The sequence below is a fragment of the Oncorhynchus gorbuscha genome, linkage group LG24 (genome assembly GCF_021184085.1).
Source record: "Oncorhynchus gorbuscha isolate QuinsamMale2020 ecotype Even-year linkage group LG24, OgorEven_v1.0, whole genome shotgun sequence".
Classification (NCBI taxonomy): Eukaryota; Metazoa; Chordata; class Actinopteri; order Salmoniformes; family Salmonidae; genus Oncorhynchus; species Oncorhynchus gorbuscha.
In genome coordinates, this window is record NC_060196.1 from 6,152,068 (window position 1) to 6,173,280 (window position 21,213).

General features: G+C 42.6%; 1 pseudogene across 1 annotated transcript in view; it reads left to right on the forward strand.

Moving 5' to 3' along the window:
• The window catches only part of LOC124011974, a 34,689-nt pseudogene that overhangs the window by 5,743 nt on the left and 7,733 nt on the right, over positions 1–21,213 (forward strand). The window contains exons 3-4 of the transcript XR_006834625.1: positions 10,468–10,590; positions 10,857–10,969. The product of XR_006834625.1 is annotated as an acidic leucine-rich nuclear phosphoprotein 32 family member B-like (transcript). The remainder of the gene's footprint in view (positions 1–10,467; positions 10,591–10,856; positions 10,970–21,213) is intronic.

The window sequence follows — 21,213 nt, forward strand, 5'->3', positions numbered from 1 at the left end:
TAATAGTGGTTTCTATGTAGAAATTTGACCATGAAGGCCCAATTCACTGTCTCCTCTGAACAGTTGATGTCACTGTTACTTGAACTCTGTCAATAATTTATTTGAGGCTGCAATTTCTGAGGCTTGTAACTTATGAACTTATCCTCTGCAGCAGCGGTGACTCGGTCTTCCATTCCTGTGACGGTCCTCATGAGAGCCAGTTTCATTGTAGCTCTTGATGGTTTTTGTGACTGCACTTTAAGAAATGTTAAAAGTTCTTTAATTTTCTGCATTGACTGACCTTCATGTCTTAAAGTAATGGACTGTTGTTTTTCTTTGCTTATTTGAGCTGTTCTTGCCATAATATGGCCTCTGTCTTTTACCAAATAGGGCTATCTTCTGTATACCTCCCCTACCTTGTCACAACACAACTGATTGGTTCAAATGCATTAAGAAGGAAAGAAATTATGCAAATGAACTTTTAAGGCACACATGTTAATTGAAATTACCTCAAAGCTGGTTTAGAGAATGCCAAGAGTGTGCAAAGCTGTCATCAAGGCAAAGGGTGGCTACGTTGCAGAATCTCATATAAAATATATTTTGATTTCTTTAACATTTTATTTGTTTACTACATGATTGCATATGTGTTATTTCATAGTTTTGATGTCTTTACTATTATTCTACAATGTAAAAATTACAGTACAGTCGGCCCATTTTAGGGGACCAAAAGTATTGGGACATTCACTTTTACTGTACCTTCAGAAAATATTCACACCCCTTGACTTATTCCACATTTTGTGTTACAACCTGAATTTAAAATTGATTCAATTTAGATTGTTTTGTCACAGACCTACAGACAATACCCCCTAATGTCAAAGTGGAATTATGTTTTTAGATATTTTTTACAAATGAATGGCTGTGATAGAACTGAAGATGGATCAGTTACTCCACAATACTAACCTAATTGACAGAGTGAAAATAAGGAAGCCTGTATAGAATAAAAATATTTCAAAACATACATCCTGTTTGCAATAAGGCACTAAAGTAAAACTGCAAAAAATGTTGCAAAGCAATAAACTTTGCCCTGAATTAAAAGTATTGGATTTATCCTAACACAACACATTACTGAGTACCTCTCCATATTTTCAACCATGGTGGTGGCTGCATCATGTAATGGGAACGCTTGTAATAGTTAAGGATGGGTAAGTGTTTCCGTATAAAGAAAAGAAACAGAATGGTGCTAAGCACAGGGAAAACCTGGTTCAATCTGCTTTCCACCAGACCACTGGGAGGTTCATCTTTAGCTGGACAATAACCTAAAACACAAGGCCTAATCTACACTGAAGTTGCTTACCCAAGATGACATTGAATGTTCCTCAGTGGCCGAGTTACAGAGTTGACTTATATCTACTTTAGGGCAAGACGTGAAAATGGTTTAGCAATGATCAACAACCAATTTGACAGAGCTTGAAGAATTTGGAAAACAATGATGGGCAAATGTTGCACAATCAAAGTGTGGAAAGGTCTTAGACTTACCCAGATAGACTCAGTTGTAACCACTGCCGAAGGTGCCTATACAAAGTATTGACTCGGGTGTGAATACTTTTGTAAATGAGAGATTACTGTATGTAATTTAAGACATTTGCAAAAATTTCTAAACATGTTTTCATTTTGTGTTTATTCAATGTTGAATTCAGGCTGGAACATAACAAAATGTGGAATAAGTCGAGGAGTATAAATACTTTCTGAAGGCCCTGTATGTGTATTAAAGTAGTACAAAGTTACTTATTTGGTGCCATATTCATAGCATGCAGTGACTAAATCAGGGTTGTGACTCTATACATTTGTTTGATACGTTTGCTGTTTGTTTTGGTTGTTTCACATTATTTTGTGCCCAATACAAATGAGTGGTTTGTCATTTTGTAGTAAACATAGTGGCCATGTTCTGTTATCTCCACCCGGCACAGCCAGAAGAGGACTGGCCACCCCTCATAGCCTCCCTTCTAGGGAGTTTTTCCTAGCCACCTTGCTTCTACACCTGCATTGCTTGCTGGTTGGGGTTTTAGGCTTGGTTTCTGTACATCACTTTGTGACATCAGCTGATGTAAGAAGGGCTTTATAAATACATTTTATTGATTCTTCATTTGATTGATGTTTCTAAACTTATATTAATGTGAATGCTACTAGGGCTGTCCCCATAAAAATATATTGGTCAAACGAGAATCGTCCTGTTCTTTCAACCAATCGATTGGTCAATGTTTAAACTTCTTTATCCATAATTGACATACACACCCTATGTGTTTGAATAAAACCAACTACATATGCACTGAGCTTGTCTGACGCTTTAAGCACACTGTTTGATTAAATAATTAAGCCACACAAATGACTCGGTAATTTGTGGTTAAACAGTGTTTTTTAAATGAAGGGGAGTGCCTGTGTGACTGGTGCATGTTGTCTCGCTCACCGCCCTACTGCAGAAAAAGGCACCACAGCAAGTGTTTATTGCACTGTCCCTGCTAAAGCTGTATAGGAGCACACCTTGTGTGAGTATTGTGTGTGCCGAACAGTTTCATTAACATTACAATTTTTTTTGACCATTTGGAACAGTGTAAACAACACTAAGTGTTGTACCAGAGTCTTATCTAACGAAAATGATATAGCCTTTATTACAGCAGACTAAAAACAGTTGCATGCATTAGTAAATTGCATTTTTTTTATTGTTTAGGTTAATTATTCAAAGCTTCCTTTTTTATTTCATTTTAAAACCAAAATGCTTGATTGCGTTTCAAAGCCTGAATGTTTCGTATGCTGTGTGATGGCAGGAATGATTGATTGATTTGATACAGTAGCCTATATATTGAAATATAGGCGTAAGTTTCGGTATTACAACTTAACAGGACTCGTTCTTAGGTCTACAGCTCTATGGGGGTTATACAAGGATACTATACTATGCCTACAAATGATAACGACTTTACTTATTACAATTATGATCATTATAATAAGAAAAATAGTGTATAGGAGCGAGAGCTGTGTGCATATTATGTGTGACAAAGGGGTGCTGTTAGAGGAAGGGGCAGGGCTGTATGCTTTGATTAACAACTCATGAGGTAATCATAACAACATACAGGGACTCAAGTCCTTCTGCTCACCCGACCTAGAATTCCTTACAATCAAATGCTGGCCATATTACCTCACAAGAGAAATCTCATCAGTTAGTTACAGCTGTGTACATTCCCCCTCAAGCGAACACCAAGACTGCCCTCAAGGAACTTCACTGGACTCTATGTAAACTGGAAACTATATATCCAGAGGCTGCATTTATTGTAGCTGGGAATTTTAACAAAGCAAATTTGAGAACAAGGCTACCTAAATTCTGACAGCATATTGATTGCACGACACGCAGGACTGATACTCTGGACAACTGTTATTCTAACTTCCATGATGCATATAAAGCCCTCCCCCGCCCTCCCTTCGGCAAATCCGAAATCTTGTTTGTTCGGTCTTATAGGCAGAAACTCAAACAGGATGTACCGGGGACAAGAACCATTAAATGCTGGTTTGACCAATCGGACCCCACACTTCAGCATTGTTTTGATCACCAGGACTGGAATATGTTCCGGTCAGTCTCTGAGAACAACATTGACTTATATGCTGACTGGGTGAGTGCGTTTTTATAATGAAGTGCATTGGAGATGTTGTACCAACTGTGACTATTAAAACCTACTCTAACCAGAAACCATGGATGAATTGCGGAATTTGCGCCAAACTGAAAGCGTGATCCACCGTATTTAACGATGGAAAGAGGTCTGGAAATATGGCTAATAAACAGTGTAGTTATTCTCTGCAAGGCAATCAAACAAGCACAATGCTAGTACAGGGACAAAGTGGAGTCACAATTCAACGGCTCCGACACGACGTATGTGGCAGGGTCTACAGGAAATCACAGACTACAAAAACAGCCACGTCACACTTCCAGACAAACTAAATGCCTTCTTTGCCCACTTTGAAGATAATGCAGTGCCACCGTTGCAGCTCGCTAACACCGACTGCCCTACTCCTTCTCCGTGGCTGACGTGAGTAAAACCTTTGAACGTGTTAACCCTCGCTAGGCTGCTGGCCCAGACGGCATCCCTAGCTGTGTCCTTAGAGCATGCGCAGACCAGCTGGCTAATGTGTTTACGGACATATTCAATCGCTCCCTATCCCAGTCTGTTGTCCCCACATGCTTCAAGATGGCTACCATTGTTCCTGTACCCAAGAAGGCAAAGATAAGTAAACTAAATGACTACCGCCCCGTAGCACTCACTTCTGTTATCATGAAGTGCTTTGAGGCTAGTCAAGGATCATATCACCGCCACCTTACCGGCCATCCTAGACCCATACTGCCCCAACAAGTTCACTCTACCCTGTCCCATCTGGACAAAAATAATACCCATGTAAGAATGCTGTTCATTGAATACAGCTCAGCATTCAACACCATAGTACCCTCCAAGCTCATCATCAAGTTGGAGGCCCTGGGTCTCAACCCCGCCCTGTCCAACTGGATCCTGGACTGACGGGCCACCCCCGGGTGGTGAAGGTAGGAAACTACCTCTCCACTTTGCTGACCGTCAACACTGAGGCCCCACAAGTGTGTGTGCTCAGCCCTCTCCTGTACTCCCTGTTCACCCACGACTGCATGGCCATCCAACTCCATCATCAAGTTTGCAGACGACACAACAGTAGTGGGCTTGATCAATGACGAGACAGCCTACAGCGAGGAGGTGAGGGCACGTGGAGTAAGGCATCAGGAAAACCTCACTCAACAAAACAAAGGAAATGATCGTTGACTTCAGGAAACAGCAGAGAGAGCAGCCCCCTATCCACATCAAAGGGACAGCAGTGGAGAAGGTGGAACATTTTTAAGTTCCTGGGCGTACACATCAGACAAACTGAAATGGTCGACCCACACAGACATTGTAGTGAAGAAGGTGCAACAGCGCCTCTTCAACATCAGGAGGCTGAAGAAATTGTCTTTTCACCTAAACCCTGACAGTTTTACAGATGCACAATCGAGCGCATCCTGTCAGGCTTGCATCACAGTCTGGTACAGCAACTGCACCGCCCTCAACCACAAGGCTCTCCAGAGGGTGGTGCGGTCTGCACAATGCATCACCGGGGGCAAACTACCTGCCCTCCAGGATACCTACAACACCCAATGTCACAGGAAGGCCAAAAAGATCAAGGACAACAACCACCCGAGCCACTGCCTGTTCACACCACTATCATCCTGAAGGCAATGTCAGTACAGGTGCATCAAAGTTGGGACCGAGGGATTAAAAAACAGCTATCTCAAGGCCGTCAGACTGCTAAACAGCAATCACTAACTCAGAGGCTGCTGCCAACATTGAGACCCAATCACCAATCACTTTAATAAATGCATCACTAGTCACTTTAAACAATTCCACTTTAATGTTTACATATCTTACATTACTCATATCACGTGTATATACTGTATTTTATACCATCTACTGCACCTTGCCTATGCCGCTCGGCCATCGCTCATCCATATACTTATGTACATATTCTCATTCACCCCTTTAGATTTGTGCGTATTAGTTGAGGTTGTTGGGGAATTGTTAGATTACTTGTTAGATATTACTGTACTGTCGGAACCAGAAGCACAAGCATTTCGCAACACTTGCATTAACATCTGCTAACCATGTGTATGTGACCAATAACATTTTATTTGGACATCTAAACTCAGCAAAAAAAAGAAACGTCCCCTCACTGTCAACTGCGTTTTATTTTAAGCAAACTTAACGTGTAAATATTTGTATGAACATAAGATTCAACAACTGAGACAAACTGAACGAGTTCCACAGACAGACTAACAAAAATGGAATGTGTCCCTAAACAAAGGGGGGGTTCAAAAGTAACAGGCAGTATCTGGTGAGGCCACCAGCTGCATTATGTACTGCAGTGCATATCCTTCTCATGGACTGCTCCAGATTTGCCAGTTCTTGCTGTGAGATGTTACCCCACTTTTCCACCAAAGCACCTGCAAGTTCCCGGACACTTCTTGGGGGGAATGGCCCTAGCCCTCACCCTCCGATCCAACAGGTCCTGTAGGAAGTGCAATATGACCCCATAGACACAGTATATTTGATAGGCAATGACTTGAAAAACTACAAACCTCAAATTTCCCACTTCCTGGTTGTTTTTTTTTCTCAGGTTTTTTCCTGCCATATGAGTTTTGTTATACTCACAGATATCATTCAAACAGTTTTAGAAACTTCAGTGTTTTCTATCCAAATCTACTAATTATCTGCATATTTTAGCTTTTAGGACTGAGTAGCAGGCAGTTTACTCTGGGCACCTTTTTTCCAAGCTACTCAATACTGCCCCCCAGTCCCAAAGAAGTTAATGGCCATTCCACAGGTGCATGTTCATTAATTGTTTATGGTTCATTGAACAAGCATGGGAAACGATGTTTAAACTCTTTACAATGAAGATCTGGGAAGTTACTTGGATTTTTACAAATTATCTTTGAAAGACTGGGTCCTGAAAAAGGGACGTTTCTTTTTTTCTGAGTTTTGCTGAGGCCCCACTCCTCTTCAACCTCCCCCACTGCAGACCCTGGCACAACTCCCCTCTCTGTATGTTCACCTGGAGGTGGTGGGGCAGGGAGGAAATCTAGGCCTCAACAAAGAGGCTGTGGAAGCAGCAGAACAGAGGGAGATGAAACTGAGGACCGGTGGCATACAGTCCTTGAAGATGAGGAGCCAGAACAAATTAGGTCTATACCCAAACGACCTGAAGGCCCACAGTTTGTTAGTGATTAAACATACACCCCCTTACAGCTGTTTCAGCTCTACTTTACCACCTCTGTACTGGGAACACTAATTAGTATGACCAACTAGTATGGGGACACAAAGCAGCATGGTGGAAACCTGGAAACCATGGGTGACATGCTCAACTACTTTTCCTTGGTGATTTATATGTGACTGGTAAAGGTATCAAGACTAGTTGACAACTGGAGCAAGTCCCTACTCTATCGGTTTGAGTTCCCGACTCCATCATGAGTGAACCTATTCTTTGCCATCAACCACACTCGTCACAGGTGTGACCCACAAAAGGATCAGGAGAATGACCAGAAGGGGACTTCAGGGTATGATCGTCTTGCAAGAGTCAAGCCCCTTTATCATGACATGGTGGAGGCATGCAAAACTTACTTCCAGCCTGCTCAAAATCTATCTGTAGATGAGCATATGGTTGTCTCAAAGGCTTGAATTGGCTTGATGCATAATATTAAAAATAAGCTGACCAAATGGGGTTACAAGCTCTTTGTGTTAGCCGATTCAGCGTCTGCCTACATGGGCAAATGTTTCATCTATGAAGGCGATCACACCCAATGGTAAGGGCCTTAGTTATGACTCATGCAGCTGATGGGCTTCCCCTTCTTTGTGGACAATTGTTATTGTAGTCCCATGCTTTTCATAGACCTCTTGAAAAAGAAAATAGGGGCTTGTGGCACCATTAGTCCTAACAGAATCGATTTCCCCAAGACCAAGGTAAACGACATGGCAAAGACTGCAGAGAGTGGGACCATTTTTTTGGATCAGGACTAACAAGCTGCTTTTTGTGAAATAGAAGGACACTAGGGAAGTAACCATGCTCCCCACACAGCATAAGGCATTCAATCATTTCCATGTCTCAGAGAGTGAAAAATGCCAATGGAGCATGGTTGAGGAAGAATTTCTGTGTCTGTGAAGGACTACAATGCCAGCACGGGGGTGTCAACTGATCTGATGCTCTGATAGGCCACAACGAGGTCCTCCACAGGAAGTGGAATGATAGAAAAAAAACTACCACTTTGTGGACATTGACACAGTAAAGTATTTAATTCTCCTCAAGCCGATGGCCAAAGCAAGTTGGCCTTCTGAGAGCAGCTGGTGTTGGAAATAGCTGAATTGGGGTCCAAAAGCAACTTCACAAATATAACCCCCCCCCCATTCAAGGTGGGTGTCACTACCCAACACGCATGCCAACAGATAAAAGGAAGAACTGCAAGCATTGCACAAAACACAAAATACCTGTTTGCTTTTTGTTTCCTGTCAGAGAGGGACTGCTTCAGACTATAACGACATGCACAAGCTATGGTGAAAGTGAAATCTAGTCATCTACACCTGGGATGTAAAATGAACACGAATGCCATTTGTAAATAGTTCAGTTTATTTCTATTTTTGCACCTTGTTTAAGTGAAGGACACGTGTGTAACCAAGTTTGTTTGATAAGCTATTTTATGTATGTCGTGACTAATTGAATTAATTTGATAAAATAAGTCATCACATAACTAATTATTACGTGATTAAATTAATCATGTAACAATTAACTCATTAGTAACTTGGGGTACCATGGAAAAAGTTTGTTTAATGAGTTACCGTTTTCCGAAATAACTCAAGAATATATTATCATACCAGTCATCCATTAATCATTATTACCTCATCAGTCTCATTCTGAAATTCTTGACCTCTTAAATCTGCACGAACCATAGTCTAAATGATTCAGCGACACAAAAATTGGCTTAATTTATTTACTAACTATACACAGAAATACATAAAAAAACACACACAGTATAGGTTGAATTGATTACTAACAATGCAATGAAAGGTCCCTAGTGGACAACCCGATTTGAAGGCTTGTTAAACAATGGAAAGAGGTGGGGAGAAAGAGAGTGGGAGAGACAGAGGGAACCTATCGTATATACAGTTGGAAAATTATGCTCATGGGAATGTGAATACGTTGCACATGAACGACCGCTCATTTGAAAAGAATTACAATGTATTTATTTACATTTGTCTGTCTTCTCTCTGTTGAAATCGCCCGGTCCGTCTAATGCAGGGGTGGGCAACTCCAGTCCTCGAGGGCCTGATTTGGTGTCAGTCAATTCTCATTTAGAAGGCTAAAGTCACATTGCTATCTTTTCACAGCTAGTTTCATATTTAATCATAAGTTTTAGAACATTTAGATGCAAATCTGATATCTACATTGTGAAAGCTCTTAAATGTTATACCATTGACATCACAAAATGCTAAATGATATGACATGATTGTTTCAATCCCCACCAACCATTTCCCGCATAATTTGTGTTTGGAATGTCTGAGACACTTATTCTCAATACTGAAAAGACAAGAGAAAGTTTACGACCAGCCTCCTCTCTGGTGGCACTTTGGAGAGGTTCATGTACTTTGGAGAGCTTGAAAAAACACTTGGATGTCCCCTGACACCACCACAATATTTGAGAGAGGTTGGTGTTTTAGAAAGTTTGTTTTTATAGTGAACAATACATTTTAGACACATCCAGTGTGCAATTACTGCATTAATACTTGAATTTACCCCGGATGCCCAATAACACCACCACAATGTTTGAGTGAGGTTGATATGGTAGAAATGCTGAACCCAAATAACACCACCACAATGTTTGAGTTTTAGGGAGGTTGATATGACACCACTTACTAAAAATTTCTGTGGGGCCAGTTTGTGCTGTTAGTGGGGCCAGTTAGGTTAAACAAACAGGCAACAGAAGCAATATGTCATTTCTGTAGATCTATATGGATGGTTTATATAGCCAGGTTAGGTTATTGATTTACAGTATAGACAGAGTTGGTTTGTGCTCTCGATTTTCTTAAACAATTATGCTTAGCCATTAGATGTTATTGTTGTCATATCCTAAAAAATGATTTCATACTCCACATTTAGTGGGGCCACAAGGGAGTCCAACGTTGTTGACACAGGGGCATGCAGAAATATCATTTAGTTTTTTCCAAACTGCCCCCTGTAATGAAAAATGCAGTTAACCTCCTGTTATTGTAATGGTGAGATTGTTGTCATATCCTAAAAAATGATTTCATACTCCACATTTTGGGGCATGTTCTTAGCCCCCAAAAAATGGTTATTGTAATGCTAGGTTAGCATGTCTTGCATCTAACTTTCTCATCATTATTCATAATTTATTCAGGATTATCCGTAATCATGGTTGCATCCACATTAATGTAGACCTGTTTAGAAATGTAATCTGTTCTTATGTACATTAAGTGACTCAAATGACACTACATTATTTACCATTAATTTATATTGGGAACAAAATCATCTGAAACAACCATAACAAACAGCAAATGCATCCAACAAATTTGTGGAGTCACGAGCTTGATGTAGTCATTGCGTGCCATGTATATGGGACCAAATACTCAACTCTTTAACTACTTTAATACACGAGTGAATTTGTCCCAATACTTTATGTCCCGTAAAATGGGAGAAGTACTGTATGTACAAAAAGTGCTGTAATTTCTAAAATGCTCACTTGAAAATACTCTTAAAATTGACAGTCTTCACTTTAACCACAATCATTGTATCATTTCAAATCCAAAGTGCTGGAGTACAGTCAAAACAACAGTCACTGGCCAAACACTTTTGGAGCTCACTGTATATCTTCACATTATGTTGCAGTTGGAACTCAGCGACAACAGAATCTCTGGTGGCCTTGACGTGTTAGCAGAGAAACTCCCCAACCTCACACATCTAAATCTAAGCGGGAACCAACTGAAAGACATCAGCACGTTGGAACCTTTGGTAGGTACACCAAACTCCCGGTAGAGCACAATACAGTGCGACACCATCTCATTGTCTCAGGCTATGTCTCAAATGACACTTTTCCCTATGTAGAGTTTTGACCATAGACCTCGTTGGCAGTGTGATGTTTGTTTCCCTATGTGGCTCTGGTCAAAATTAGTTTGCTAGCCTATATGGGGATACGGTGTGCTCTCAAATCTAATTAGAGATTTATTCAGGCAGTGTTGTTCACCCCCTAATTACCCTACACCCATTTGGTCCCACAGAAAAAGCTGGACAGCCTGAAGTCTCTAGACTTGTTCAACTGTGAGGTGACCAACCTGAACGACTACAGGGAGAGTGTGTTCAAGCTGCTCCCTCAGCTCACCTACCTGGATGGGTACGACGTGAAGGACCGAGAGGCATCTGACGTGGATGGGGTGGACGACGACGATGAGGGTTGGCAACCATTTTAGTTTTTTCCCATGTTTTGAGGAAGTAATAGAAAATGAAAATGCAGTTGTAATTTGAGTTGAGAATGTGGGTCTTCTGTAGCTCAGTTGGTAGAGCGTGGAGCTTGCAATGGCATAATAGTGGGTTTGATTCCCGGGACCACCCATATGTAAAATTTATGCACACAATACTGCAAGCAACTTTGGCTAAAAGCATATACAAAATGGTATATCATTATACACTGAACAAAAATAAACGTAACATGCACCAATTTCTTATATTTTACTGAGTTAGTTCATATAAGGAAATCAGCCATTGAAATAAATTCATTAGGCCCTAATCTATGGATTTCACATGACTGGGAATACAGATATGCATCTGTTGGTTACAGATACCTTAATGGTAGGGTCGTTGGATAGAGGCTGTTGATCAGGCTGTTGATTGTGGTCTGTGGAATGTTGTCCCACTCATCTTCAATGACTGCGAAGTCGCTGGATATTGGCGGGAACTGGAACGCGCTGTCGTACAAGTTGATCCAGAGCATCCCAAACATGCTCAATTGGTTACATGTCAGAGTATGCAGGCCATGGAAGAACTGTGACATTCAGCTTCCAGGAATTGTGTATAGATCCTTACAACAAGGGGTCCTGCATTATCATGCTGAAAGACGAGACAATGGCGGCATATAAATGGCATGACAATGGGCCTCAGGATCTCATCATGGTATCTCTGTGCATTCAAATTGCTATTGATAAAATGCAATTGTGTTCATTGTCCGTAGCTTATGCCTGCCCATACCATAACCCCACCGCCACCATGGGCCACTAATGTTCACAACGTTGACATCCGCATTCCGCTCGTCCACACAACGCAATACACAAAGGTGCGCATTTGCCCACTGAAGATGGTTATGACGCCAAACTGCAGTCAGGTCAAAACCCTGGTGAGGACGACAAGCATGCAGATGAGCTTCCCTGATACAGTTTGTGCATTGATCCTGCGGGTGATGAAGCCAGATGTGGAGGTCATGGCTGGCTTGGTTACACGGTCTGCGGTTGTGAGGCCAGTTGAACGTACTGTCTAATTCTCTAAAATGATATAGGCGGCTTATGGTAGCACAATGAACATTCAATTATCTGGCAACAGCTCTGGTGGACATTTCAGCAATCAGCATGCAAATTGCATGCTTCCTCAACTTGTGGCATTTTGTTTTGACAATTGCACATTTTAGTGGCCTTTTATTCTCTCCAGCACAATGTGCACCTATGTAATGATCATGCTGTTTAATCAGCTTCTTGACATGCCACACCTGTCAGGTGGATGAATTATCTCGACAAAAGAGATGCTCACTAACAGGGATGTAAACAAATTTGACAAATACATTTTTTGTGCGAATGGGAAAATTATTGGATCTTTTATTTCAGCTCATGAAACATGGGACCAACACTTTTATATATATATATATATATATATTATATTTTTTTTTTTCAGTACATGTTAGAGACCATGTTAGTACATCGTGGATATTGTCAAGGGGATTCTATTGTGTTGGGTTTTTCGACAGTGGGTGTGATGTATTTCTTTGCTTTTTAAAAAAAATGTTAGGAGTGAAGGATGAGGATGGAGAGGAGGAAGACTTTGACGAGGAGGATGATGAAGTTAGCGGCGATGAAGAGGTAAAGCCTGTTTTTTGGTTTGTTTGTGATCCAAAAGATCAACGGGGGATCTGGTTTGAAAGCACTGTCCTATCTCCCCAGGAAGAAGACCTTAGTATTGATGATGAGGACGACAATGATGATGGTATGTCATTCTTGTACTTTTTGTCACAAGCTTATGTTAAAAAGTTTAACTTTTTGATACTTTACTAAGTATAATATAATAACCCTTTCCCATTTCCCCCAGAAGTTGAGGCTGTCCAAGGAGAGAAGATGAAGCAAGAGCCTAACGACAATGATGATTATGAGCAAAAAAAGAAAGCCAATCAACTTACCAACACCTTCCCTCTCCACCCTGATACCCACCCACACCCTCCCTACTCCACGTCTCTCCCCCAGCTTTGAGCCCCCGTGTGGGGAAAGAATGTACCGGACAGGTGGTTCAAGTGGAGCTGCCTCCGCCCCATGGAACCAAGAGCCATCCTCAAGGAGCGCACCACTCCGCATTCCACTTTTTCACTGTCAACTCCCCCTTTATGTATACCTGTGTGAGGACTTTGGGACAGGTACTGTATCTAGTTTTGGGTCTGTGCTTTTTAATATTTTGTTGGATGAATTATGAAGAGAAAGTTGTTGTTGGGTTTATTTCTTCCCTCTTCATCTTTTCTATTCCTTATTTTTTCACCAATAAAATGTATTGCTGTAGCAACTGTGTGAAGAGCGAGCTAAGATTCAGTGTGGCCGACTGTTGCACAAATCAGGGTTGCAGCTACAAGTGCCTGTCGCTCAACTCCTGCAGAGTGCAATGGGTTGCCTCAGTGGGAAAAGTTGAGAACACTCATCACACAATATGCAGCAAATACCTCAATGGATATTTCAGTCACTCCACGAGATGACATGTTGCAGCTTATTTCATTTTGAATGGGAGGGAAGGTGAAAAGACTGCAATAGGAACACATGAAATCAAAGTTTATTCGTCACTTGCTTTGTAAACGGGTGTAGACTAACAGTGAAAAGCTTACTTTACAGGCACTTTCCTATAGAGCTTCCCAGGGCTAGGTGGTCATCTACCTGGTTGATGTAGTCCTTGAGCTCCCCCAGCACAGGGGTGATGTCTTTGCCTGGGTATTTAGGAGCACAAGAGCTGGAGGCATCGCCTGGATGGAGGATGTGAACTTTGGATTTGTCTTTTGAGTGGAGTAGCTGGAGGCATCCTGTCCTCAACCCCCAAGTCCAACTGGGGATCAACATGGAGGATGAAGAACTGAGTTGAATGCATTTGTCTTTTGATGGTACACTGGAGTATTCTGGGTACACTGTGCTCCCCTGACTGATGGTACACTGCTCCCCTCTTCACACCCCTTCAAGTCCACACTGGGGATCTTCTGATGGTACACTGGTGCTCCCCTCTTCTGATGGTACACTGGTGTCTGATGGTACACTGGTGCTCTTCTGATGGTACACTGGTGCTCCCCTCTTCTGATGGTACACTGGTGCTCCCCTCTTCTGATGGTACACTGGTGCTCCCCTCTTCTGATGGTACACTGGTGCTCCCCTCTTCTGATGGTACACTGGTGGTCCCCTCTTCTGATGGTACACTGGTGCTCCCCTCTTCTGATGGTACACTGGTGCTCTCAAGTTGGACGCCACAGTCACAAGTATCTGTGTCAATGTCCACTCCACTTTGTGGGGAGTCATAGAGATGTAGGGTGCCTGTGATCGTATCACAGAGACAGATCTGAATAGATTAAATAGATCTGAATTCATACATCTGATTACGATGTAAGATACCAGTGATTGTTTATGCCGCCTAACAAAAGTACACATGGGAAAATGTAATAGGTTTCTGTGCATGTCATAATTTCTAGCTAGCAAACCAGCAACTTACTAACTGCCAACCAGACAGCCTGCCAGGCCTTATGCCACATTCAAGTGCTGGTCAGAACTCTGAATGTTAACTGGTTAAACGTAGCATGTGTATAACTAAAACCTATTAGCAAGTCTGACATTTCCGATTTGCACATGAATGGGGCATCACTGCCGATTTGATTTTGCTTGCTGGCATTAGTGCAGTGTTTAACCAATTCACAGCCTCCTAGTGGGTTGCACACACACATGGTTTAATTGCAAAGTTATCTCAATCATTTAACTTCTACATCAGTGTTGTAGGAGGTCAACGTTTTCACAATGCATTACACAGGTGGAATGGTTTATTTTATATTGACCTTGGTAGCCATGTTTGTTGCTAGCATAAATGCTCAAATGGGGGCACCCTTTATTACAGTGCACTTCCCCCAGCAATAATACACTGTTGCACCCTTTATTACAGTGCACTTCCCCCAGCAATAATACACTGTTGCACCCTTTATTACAGTGCACTTCCCCCAGCAATAATACACTGTTGCACCCTTTATTACAGTGCACTTCCCCCTTGCACTTCCCCAGTAATAATACACTGTTGCCCCAGCAATAATACACTGTTGCACCCTTTATTACAGTGCACTTCCCCCAGCAATAATACACTGTTGCACCCTTTATTACAGTGCACTTCCCCCAGCAATAATACACTGTTTTTACAGCATGTCCAACTATATTTGTGCTAAACTGAGTCCTAGACATATTTAGCTAGGCTAGCTACGCAAACAAATGTTTCACTAGTTCGGGTCATCCACATCTTTGTAGGCTATAACGACCATTAGCCCCCCTTTAAGCTACCTAGCCATAATGTAATGTTTTATATTTAAGCAATAAGGCACCTAGGGGTTTGTGATATGGCCAATATACCATGGCTAAGGGCTGTTCTTATTCTTATACATGACGCAACGTGGAGTGCCTGGATACAACCCTTAGCTGTGGTATATTGGCCATATATCACAAACCCCAAGGTGCCTTATTGCCAACTTTAAAGGGAGAAGGGGGATACCTATGCCTTCAACTGAAATGTGTGTTCTGCATTTAAGGGGGCTGCCTTAATCGACATCCATGTTTTCGGAGCCCGAGGAACAGTGGGTTAACTGCCTTGCTCAGGGGTAGAACGACAGATTTTTACCTTGTCAGCTCAGGGATTCGATCCAGCAACCTTTCGGTTACTGGACCAATGCTCTAACCAATAAACTGGTTTCCAATGAAATGAGAGCAGTAAAAATAAATGGTATACCATGGCTATCAGCCAATCAGCATTCAGGGCTCGAACCACCCAGTTTATAATACTAGCTTGCTAACATTCGATTGAAGTTATTGAGGGGCCATTGCCATATACAATGTTGCAGATCATCTTCTACTTGCCCTAGCCTCGCATCTCGACAAATGTTATATTGTTTGATTTGATATTCATAAACAAATGTATTTTCTGGCAAGTTAAAGCTGATTTGTTACATACTCTGGTCAGTTTTAGGTAGACCCAATGATGTATATAAACCCTGGATTGCTGATGCCATTTATTGGGCATTGAGGCTTTGAAGCCACCGGTTGGCCATATTGGCACTCCATAGTAGGAGCAGTCCTCCATTGGAATGAATGGGATTCTGCAGTATTTCAATTATGTTTCATGGGGTCAAAATCAAAAGTAAGTCAGTATCTGGTGTGGCCACCAGCTGCATCTCATGGACTGCACCAGATTTGCCAATTATTGCTGTGAGATGTTACCCCACTCTTCTACCAAAGCACCTGCAAGTTCCCGGTCATTTCTGGGGGGAATGGCCCTAGCCCTCACCCTCCGATCCAACAGGTCCCAGACGTGCTCAATGGGATAGAGATCTGGCTCTTTGCTGGCCATGGCAGAACACTGACATTCCTGTTTTGCAGGAAATCACGCACAGAACGAGCAGTATGGCTGGTGGCATTGTCATGCTGGAGGGTCATGTCAGGATGAGCCTGCAGGAAGGGTACCACATGAGGGAGGAGGATGTCTTCCCTGTAACGCACAGCGATGAGAAGATTGCCTGCAATGACAACAAGCTCAGTCCGATAATGCTGTGACACACCGCCCCCAGACCATGACGGACCCTCCACCTCCAAATCGATCTTGCTCCAGAGTACAGGCCTCGGTGTAACGCTCATTCCTTCGACGATAAACGTGAATCCGACCATCAGCGAAGAGCACTTTTTGCCAGTCCTGTCTGGTCCAGTGACTGTGGGTTTGTGCCCATAGGTGACTTTGTTGACCGGGATGTCTGGTGTGGACCTGCCTTACAACAGGCCTACAAGCCCTCAGTCCAGCCTATTTCAGCTCATTGCGGACAGTCTAAGCACTGATTGAGGTATTGTGTGTTCCTGTTGTAACTCGGGCATTTGTTGTTGCCATCCTGTACCTGACCTGCAGGTGTGATGTTCGGATGTAGCTGTTTAACAGTTTTACTTTAGTCCGTCCCCTTGCCCCTACCCGGGCTCGAACCAGGGACCCTCTGCACACATCAACAACTGACACCCACGAAGCATCGTTACCCATCGCTCCACAAAAGCCGCAGCCCTTGCAGAGCAAGGGGAACCACTACTTCAAGGTCTCAGAACGAGTGATGTCACCGATTGAAACGCTATTAGTGCGCACCACTGCTAACTAGCTAGCCATTTTACATCGGTTACAGTTACACATGGCCTGCCACTGTGAGGTAGATCAGCTGTCCATCCTGTCTCCGTGTCTTGGGCATCTCACAGTACGGACATTGCAATTTATTTCCCTGGCCACATCTGCAGTCCTCATGCCTCCTTTTTTACATGTTTTATTTATTTATTTCACCTTTATTTAACCAGATAGGCTAGTTGAGAACAAGTTCTCATTTGCAACTGTGACCTGGCCAAGATAAAGCATAGCAGTGTGAACAGACAACACAGAGTTACACATGGAGTAAACAATTAACAAGTCAATAACACAGTAGAAAAAAAGGGGGAGTCTATATACATTGTGTGCAAAAGGCATGAGGAGGTAGGTGAATAATTACAATTTATTATTATTATTTGAAGATTAACACTGGAGTGATAAATGATCAGATGGTCATGTACAGGTAGAGATATTTGTGTGCAAAAGAGCAAATAAATAAAAACAGTATGGGGATGAGGTAGGTGAAAATGGGTGGGATATGCCTAAGGCACGTTCACACAGATGAGCAGGGACCCTGGGCATCTTTCTTTTGGTGTTTTTCAGAGTCCGTAGAAAGGCCTCTTTAGTGTCCTAAGTTTTCATAACTGTGACCTTAATTGCCTACCGTCTATAAGCTGTTAGTGTCTTAACGACATTCCAGGTGCATGTTCATTAATTGTTTATGGTTCAAGTATGGGAAACAGTGTTTAAACCCTTTACAATGAAGATCTGTGTTATTTGGATTTTTACAAATTATCTTTGAAAGACAGGGTCCTGAAAAGGGGACGTTTTTTTTTTTTTTCCTGAGTTTACTTAAAGGAACATTTTTATATTTTATGCTTAGCTCATATAATTTAAAAGAATGCATTAAGTTGTCTGTAATAGAATACACGTGTCAAAAACGAATGTAGACACATGCTTTTCTATAGCTTCTAAAATACTCTTTCACAATTGAGTGCCAAGATGGCTGCAATACAGTACCCCACTCCAGGGGTTAAACACATAATTTGGTGTACCACCCCGTTCCCGAAAATGGATCGCTCCTACAGACAGTCACGTGGCCGTGGCTTGCTATATAAAGCATGCAGACAGGCGTCTAGTTATGTTATATTGAACGTAAGAATGGGCAAAAAGAGTGACTTAAGGGACTTTGAGCGTGGTATGATCGTCGGTTCCAGACGCGCCGGATCCAGTATCTCACAAACAGCCGCACTCTTGGGCTTTTCACGCACGGCAGTGTCTGTGGTTTACCGAGAATGGCGCGACAAACAAAAAACATCCAGTCAGCGACAGTCCAGTGGGCGTAAACAGCTCGTTGATAAGAGGGGTCGAATGAGATTGGAAAGAATCGTGCAAACTAACAGGCGGGCTACAATTCGACAAATAACGGCGCAGTACAACAGTGGTGTGCAGAACGGCATCTCGGAACGCACAACTCGCCGATCGTTGTCACGGATGGGCTACAGCAGCAGACGTCGGGCAAACGAAGAGTGGAAAAACATCGCCTGTGTAGATAAGGTAAAGGAGTCAATGGAATGCAGACCGTTCCATTAATTAGATAGGTCAGATGTGTTGAATGTGCGCCAAACAAAGTGGATGTATCAAATAAGGGTTTATTTATGTATTGTCACAGGCCCACAATGTGGTTACTTAAACCCGATTGGTATGTTTGGCTGTTTTCGCTGCATAATGTTTAGAAGTTGCCCCTTAAGGCTCAGAATAAGTGACGGCTAAATACTAACCCCCGTTCATATAGCTAAACTTGTTAGGTAGCATACATAAATCGATGGTAGTCGTTTTTTAAAAACTGTAACACAGTTGATTGGTTACGATGACATGATATTGACATCCATATAAAAGCGTTCTACTCCGATTTTTACCTTAACGTGTAAAATACATTGCCTAAATGTAAACTAATTTCGTTGGGGCAATGAAGAAATTCGTAATCTTTCCTCCACAGCCCTTTCCCATATGCGTTTCCATGGCAATTCCATTGTTTTGGTCCAGTTCGATCGACTTCTTTACGGCATCTGTTGTGAGCGGTCAACGAATGTATATTCCCAGTCATATTATTCCTCGCAACTACCACGAAGGAAAACAAAAAACTTACTTAAACTGGCCAACAAGCTCCACGTTCATTGTCGATATTTTGTACTTTGTGTTAATAATTTCACATTTTATAATGTATAGGAAAGACGATTGATAGCCGTCTTGTGAAAAAGCCGACCTGAATGACATGAGACCGAGCAAAAGGCGTTCGGTGTGTGGGTTGCTAAAACTCCGTTCGACCCTCTGGCTTTTCATGCATGCATGAATACAAGTATTCAACATTGAATGCATTTTAATTTATATTTTTACGGTATTACTGCGAGTAAACAGTCATTCTTATTTGGAGCGTTTAGATCACTGCATCTCAGGAATCACCATGTTGTCATTCTGTCGTCTTTGAAGCTCTAGAGGAAGGAACTCCATCTTTGTTTGACTAATTTCCAATAGTGTGCAACTGCAGCCTGTAATTCAGGGCGTTGTTGCATGTGGTCATTCCTGCATCTTTAGGGACGTCCCCTCCTGCATCTGTAGAAACACCCCGATAAGTCCATTGGTTCCCGCATGAATGCACATCTTCATGCTTGTGTGACACCTTTTTGAATGTGGATCAAAAGGGAAATAAATGTTTCACCCTCTCCTGCTGTGTACCGGAGTCCTCTTTGCCTGCTAGCGGGACACTGTCTAGTGGTCGCTAGCACAGCAGTCGGGAGGCTGGGGTGACACTGCTAGCTTGTTAGTTAGCTAGCTAGCACATTTTCGCCCCCACATACCGGAGAAAACCATGCCTGACAGGCAGGTGCGAAGGACACTTGTTTACCGGTCGCCTCCCACGAACACAACACGTGGGAGGCTGGGACGATACCATGTGCTAACTAGCTAGCTTGCTAGTCAGCGACACTGTTAGCTTATTAGTTGTGTACCAGAGTCCTCTTTGCTAGCTAGCGGGACACTGTACCGGGTCGCTCCCACAGCAGTCGGGAAGCTGGGAAAACACTATGTGCTAGCATGCTAGTTAGCTAGCTAGCACACTGTCGCCCCCACGTACCGGAGAAAACCATGCCTGACAAGCGGGGGCGAAGGACACTGTCTAACGGTCGCCCCCGCGGGAGGCTGGGACGACACCATGTGCTAGCTTGCTAGTCAGCGACACTGTTAGCTAACTAACACACATCATCGCCCCCACCTGCTGTGTACCGGCGTCAGCCTCAGAACGACCTGGTTAAGCTAGCACAGTGTCCCCCGCTGCCGCCGTAGTTAACAGAACTGCGGGAAAACAGTGTCTGACCAGTGGGGGTGAAGGACACTACTGGTAAAGATTTTTGTAACTAACCCAAGAGCACAGAAGGATGCTGCGGGGATAACGACTCATAATGGCCGGAAACCACGTGTTTTGATGTATTCTACCATGGTTGCCCTTAGTTTGAAGATGTAATCCAGAGACTGGTGTTTTCTCCATCTCCTTAGCTATCATTCTCTAATTCCACTGGTTAAAACTTGGTCCTCCAGAAAGTGGAGAGCAACACTTATGCAGTTCTCCTACGCAATATACTTGGTAAAAAAAGCCGCACAAGACAGGATTACCTACACATACTGACCAGCTCAAATGGACAGAAGCGTGCTATATGGCAGACCAATCCGAACTCATCTCTCGGCATGTCTAGTCCACTCATTATCTCAGCCAATCATGGCTAGCGAGAAGGTTGCTGTCTTTCTGTGGATAAACCAACTAGGCTCAGTATTTAACTATTTTATTTGTATTTACAGAAGGCATACAAGTTTTATTAAGGCACATGAAAGTTATGTTTCAGAAGACATTTCTGCCAAAATATGCATTTTGATAAAAAAAAAAAATGATATTCAAATGGCTCTCCTGTGAAATAGTGACCCGTGACATACGCAAGGTTTTTTCTG